This window comes from Daktulosphaira vitifoliae, unplaced genomic scaffold (assembly GCF_025091365.1).
Source record: "Daktulosphaira vitifoliae isolate Bord-2020 unplaced genomic scaffold, ASM2509136v1 Scaffold_3, whole genome shotgun sequence".
NCBI lineage: Eukaryota > Metazoa > Arthropoda > Insecta > Hemiptera > Phylloxeridae > Daktulosphaira > Daktulosphaira vitifoliae.
The window spans coordinates 39,787,616-39,793,860 of record NW_026099574.1 but is presented as its reverse complement, the minus strand read 5'-3'; the positions used below and the strand labels follow the sequence as shown (position 1 = coordinate 39,793,860).

At 23.0% G+C, this 6,245-nt stretch overlaps 1 protein-coding gene across 1 annotated transcript in view; it reads right to left on the bottom strand.

Moving 5' to 3' along the window:
* LOC126902674 (uncharacterized) overlaps positions 1–724 on the bottom strand; it is a 236,250-nt gene extending 235,526 nt beyond the window's left edge. The window contains exon 1 of the mRNA XM_050680222.1: positions 330–724. The gene's annotated coding sequence lies outside the window, so the exon portion shown is untranslated. The remainder of the gene's footprint in view (positions 1–329) is intronic.
* Between the last annotated feature and the right edge of the window lie 5,521 nt (positions 725–6,245).

The following is a 6,245-nucleotide window of genomic DNA, read 5'->3' as shown; positions in this document are numbered from 1 at the left end:
ATAAATGTCGAAAGGGTGTGCATCGTAGATGAATTTTTGTCTATGCATTGCTGTGAAAATAGAAAATCGTACACTATACCGCTCTTCACATTTTATAAATCTTTAAATGCTAATATCTCAAAAAGTAATGATATATAACTGATATATATATATCTGGTTATCGCTAGAGCTGGATAGTGTTTAACGATGTTCTATTTTCAACATAATACAGATAAGTATTGATCTATTTCAGGCATCACATTTGCCCCTATATCAATTCAAAAAGTAATAATACGGCACTGTTTATCAACCAGTAAAAATTATATTTAAACTATTCTTCATTTAATAGTGTGGGTTATATCTTACAACACACAATTATTTAAATGGCGGTAGACTTTTATTAAACAAAATTATAACACTAAAATAGACGTATAAACACTAAAAGAAAATATATGTATATACAGTAAGGAAAAATAAAATAATCGAAGTAAACATAATACACGATGACAACAGCGGCGGGGTGTAGCGGTCGTGTAGCGTATCGCGGACTAGACAGTCTGAACTGAACTAACTAACTGACTGATTCTTCCGATATATATATAGCTCCGATAAGGCTCTCGCTAATTCTAGAATATTCTATACCCGCGTAGGTTATCTTATGGCGTTATCGAAGTTTCTCGAAGGTTTTTGATAACGAGAACATTCGAGAATATTCGTTGCGTATGTTTTGGTCGCTACAATAGTAAAAAAAAAAAAAAATTGGTTTTCATTTGACTTTCAAAAGATATCCTTAAAAACAATGTTTTTTTTTTTTACAATAAACTTAATATTTCTATGGTTTATATAAATGAATATTATTTAATGATATTTGTGAAGTTTACTTGATAAACATCACTATATTTAATTGGTGAGGATTTTTTGATTTTTAACATTAAAGTCGGATTTCTGATAGAACGTAGTTCCTTTTATTATTTTATGTAATGCAAATATTTATATATAGTTTTTATGGATATTTTAAAGAATAATTTTAAAATAATGTTAAAAATATATATTATAATTGAACTTAGCTCTGTTCAATTTTATTGTTAATTAGAAAATTTAACTTTGAGAAAAATTATTCTGTTCCTACTTTAATGATTTGATATATATTTTAATTTTCTTAATGGAAGAACAAATTACTATTGTAAAATTGGTCATCTTTGTGTCTTTGTTGAAAATTAATTAGATAACTTATTGAGCTTGTAATTTTGTAGTTATATTTATTTGCTTGATTTTATATGATATTTAATTATTTACTTAATTTTAATTAAAATTTGTTTCAGGTATGGAAAAACGATATTACTGTCCTAACAGTATGTGTGATAAACATTATAAACACAAATGTACTCTTAAGTTCCATTTGAAAAATGAATGCGGAGTTGAACCTAAATTCAAATGTTCTTTGTGCCTGAAAAAATTCTCCAGAAAATTTAATTTATCAACTCACGTTTTGTTAAAACACAAAGTCAATAACTTTTAATAAAATAAAATGACTTGACTGTATTTAAATGATTTAAAATATTAATAAACCAAATTTTTATACTTCAAAAATCACCAAAAGTTTATGGGAGATCCAATATTACTACTATGATTACTATAGATTATGATGATTTGTGATTATTTTTAAGTTAATAGTTATATAATAGGTGTAACAGTAAATAAAATAATATTATAATTATATATTATAATAAAATAAGATTGTACATTGTATAATGTGTTTTATTCCTATGAAACTTCTTAGTGTGAGATGTTTAAAATACAAAACTAAATATACAGTGAACAACTTGTCTTTATTAAGTGTTAATTATCATTAATAAACTATAAATTTCATAATAATTTTGTATTTTTTCATATATAAGTAAAATAAGGGTTGGAAAAAACTGTTTTGCTAAACTAATACATCCGAATTTTTTAGGGTTTTATCTAAAAAAGTCTAAAAAAAACATCTCCAGCTAGTTTTATGGGGCTTTTTTTAAACCAGATAAAATTTCGATTTTTAAATATTGATTAAAAATAAAAACAAAATACATAAATTTTTATTTGAAATAAAAACAACGTTTTTTCAAAACAATATTTTTTTGTTTATATAAACCCTTCAAAATANATTTTTATTTGAAATAAAAACAACGTTTTTTCAAAACAATATTTTTTTGTTTATATAAACCCTTCAAAATAATGGGCCTAATTTTTTTGCAGAGGGCTTTTTTGTTTAAATAATTATTAGAGATTGTTCTAATTTTCTTTCATTACATTTAAATGTTACCTTATTATATAAACGAATTGATTAGTACATTATTTTTCGAAAAGCCTTTGCACAGTTCTGTTTGGTGTGTCATGATAAGAAATATCAGTAGAGATGAATATCATTTTGCTATGCTTGCAATGAATGTTTTTTCCATTTAATGTTTACTTATTTTTATTCATAAACAAATTTTAAGTAGTAAATACCTTTCACAATTTTTAATTTTTTAATTTATTCTAGTTATTAACTATAGGATAATTTTGATTTCAGTCCAAAGAAATAACAACGGACGTATTAATTGTCCCAATGGTTGTGGTAGGACGTATAAAAATAAAATATCATTACAATGTCATCTAAGAAATGAATGTGGCACCCAACCAAAGTTTTTCTGTCCGTTTTGTAACAAGAAATGTTATCAAAAGTCAAATATGAAATCACATATTGTTCAAGTACATAAGACGTTCTGCAATATTGAACCTGTTGCTCCTCTGCCGTCCTTGCGAGGTCGTGGAAGATTTCATTAAACATCAAATTTTTAAAGCTTATCTGTTTAATTGATAAATTTTGTTTTATTTTTAAATGAATAAAATTTTTAGTGTTAACAATCTAAATTATCAAATTTAGAACCTCTTCAGTATTTGTTTTTAATTATTCGACATAGTTCGCTTCCGACAAACATTGTTAAAACGTTATTTTTCAAAATTTTAAGATAATTAAAATTTATTTTTTCTTTGTTCGAGTATTATCTCTATATACAACAAAAAACTCATTAGTTAATTTTTCATCGATAAATGTAACATATTGTACACAATTATACAAGCTTAGATAAGTTTTTATACTTGAAGTGTTGCCAAAAAGTACCTATGTTAAATTTATAAAGTTATTACATGAATTTGAACTGTTCATAATTGTATTTTTATTGTTCTTTATTTATCACTTTTTAAGTATGAATAATTTAATAAATATTATTAAGATTTTCATTACTCTATTACATATTTTTTTTATTAAATTATTTAGATGTTGATTAAATGATGTTAAATATAAGGTGTTAATTAATTTAGTTTGATTTTTCAAGTTACCATTTAAAAATTTTTTACCTAAATTTTTATGAGTTAGAGGGACGAATTAAATGAAAATGTACATTAACTGTACGATCTAAAAAATATACATTTTAATTTAATTTTTATCTAAAACAACTAAGAGTAATTGTATAAGATCATTCAAAAAAATGCTCGTATATTATGACTTCCGTAGTAAAATTTCTAATTTTGATTTTTCGAAATTTGTTTAAAGAAAGAATTTAATACTGCATAATTAATTATACAACAGCGTAATGAAATGTCGTATAATTTTCCATCTTTCCGTGAAAAATTTCAAAAAACATTTAAAAATATATAAATATTAAAAAAAGGGATTTAAAATAATATTTACATAATGAAGGAGGTGATATACATATTTAGCGAAAATAATCTAAATAGCTGTAATATATATTAACAATTATACTAATTTTATATTATTAATTGTTAGCCATCTCATATTGACATATTCAAAAGACTATTTAATGAAAGTAATGTGTGCGTATTAAAGAATTACATTAATAATTATAACACAACTAAAACTAGAAACATTGAATTTTGAACTTTTATCTCAGTTAAATAATAATTATTTTTTTGCCATTGTATAAGTTACATTTAACTAAATCACTAAATAGGAATATTTTTAAATGTTTGCTTTTAACAATCTTTAAAAAGTTTTCTCTATGTTACGCTATCGCTTGTTTCCATTAAATGAATATTCTTCTGTGCTTTAAAAGAGAAACACATTTTCCATTATAAAAATCTTTTTATAGTCATGTGATAGTTAAAATTTTTATTGTTTTTTTAATGATAAATAAATTAAAAATAGTTTGTTAAAGAAGAGTTATGTTTATAAAAAAAATTATTGATTTAATGGAAACTAACTATATAATGTATTAATTGCCAAAATTAGTTAACGAAAAAGTTTACAACGTCAATATTTTTTATCTGTTAAGGATGAAAATTAAACTTGAAATATTATGGTCGTTTAAAAAAATATTTATTTTTGTTTTAGAAATATCTCAATATGAAACACGATATTACTGTCCAAACAAGCATTGTGGTCGACACTACAAGAACAAAGGGAGCTTAAAGTATCATATGAATAACGAATGTGGAGTTATTCCAAAGTATAAATGTAAATTTTGCCCTAAAACGTCTTGTCGTTATTCAAATTTAAAAAGGCACATGATAAACGTTCACAGACACATCACTGATAGAACATCAACATCATTTGTTATGAACAATACTACTATGAGTTAAATATACATAGTTTAACATAATGTGAATTAATATTTTAGTTGGTATTTTGTTTAGGCAATCGAATTCTTTCTTGTTAATATGATTATTAATGTAATACTTTTATCGCATTTAGTAAAATTAAAATTTTAAATTGTTAATTTAATGTCTTAAAAATAAATGTTGGTATTTTATACTTTTCAAATGTAAATAGTTATTAATATGTTTTTAAATTTATTTGTTGTTAAAAATAATCTAGAAATGTTACTATAAATTTCTTTTTAAATAGTTACATAAAAAAGTAATACAGTTATGAGAGATTAATATTTAATGTTTTAAGAACTCAACCAGGTATTTGTATCTTTTACTATACAATGATATTTTTCTAACTGCATTAAAGGTTTGAAAGTCATTAGACATTTTTATATCTTTTTCATATTTTGAAATAAATAAAGGTTACTCGGCAGCAATATTGGTCAATGAGTCTGACATTTGTGAAAATTGGATGTAAATCTTTCAGAATGAATATATCTAAGCGCAACTTATAAATAATTCGTAAAAATTATCTATATAATCATTTGAAAATTTGTATATTTCCAATTTTTTATACTGAATCTGATATTTATTGTTTTGAAACTGGCTAAATTTTATGCCCGAGTGTAAGCATTTAATATCATATTTGCCGTTTATAAGTTTTGTATAATATATTAAATGCTTTAATCAACATAAAGTTTTGAATTGAAATTTTTAGTGTAAATAAGCTAATTGATTGATTTTTTTTAATAGGGTACCATTATTGTGGAGGTTGTCGTCGTAAGTATAGAAATTTAGGAAGTCTTATAAGACACCGAAGGTATGAATGTGGGGTAGAAAGACAGTTCAACTGCGACATTTGTCTCAAGTCATTTACTCGCAACACGACTCTTAGAGATCATCGAATTCACGTCCATAATATTATTTAAAGTGTTTGTGATAAATATATTCAAGAATTATGACCAAGTTATGTGTTTACAAATTGAAATTTTATTAAAAAAAATTTTTTTTTGTTATTTTTAATGTATGCATTAAAAGAATGTTGTTTAACTAATTGTTTGCACTTGGAAAATTTATTATGTATTTTTTATAAATATAAATTATACTATTACATTAATTATTAATCAGTTAAATTATATAAAAGGAAACTTTTTACTTGTTATTTTGTTTTTAATTAATTGTATACTCAAGACTGCTCTCATTTTTTAGTGTATTTCTATTTATGTTTTATGCATGCATATGTACAATTATTGTGTAATTAAAACGATTTAATACAAACATTTTCTAGTTTATTAGTTAATTTATAACACTTAAATACGTTTCTAGTGAAATCTTTCTAATTTTTATTTTGTTGACATGTGTATTTTGTTATGTTTTAATTAGAATATATAAAAAAGTTATAATAACGATGATACATATAAAATGAAATAACAGTACCTACAATATTGATGTATGTTATATCAATAAATCAAGAATCAAATATTTTATTTGTTTTAATTAATTGTAGAATATTTAATTCATTTTTCTTTGTACACTGTTATCTTTCTATATTTTATATGACTATCAAATTAAACAAAATATTCTATTTAACTCAATAAAAGTGATTTATTAAATCCATTTTTTTATTTAAATATCAA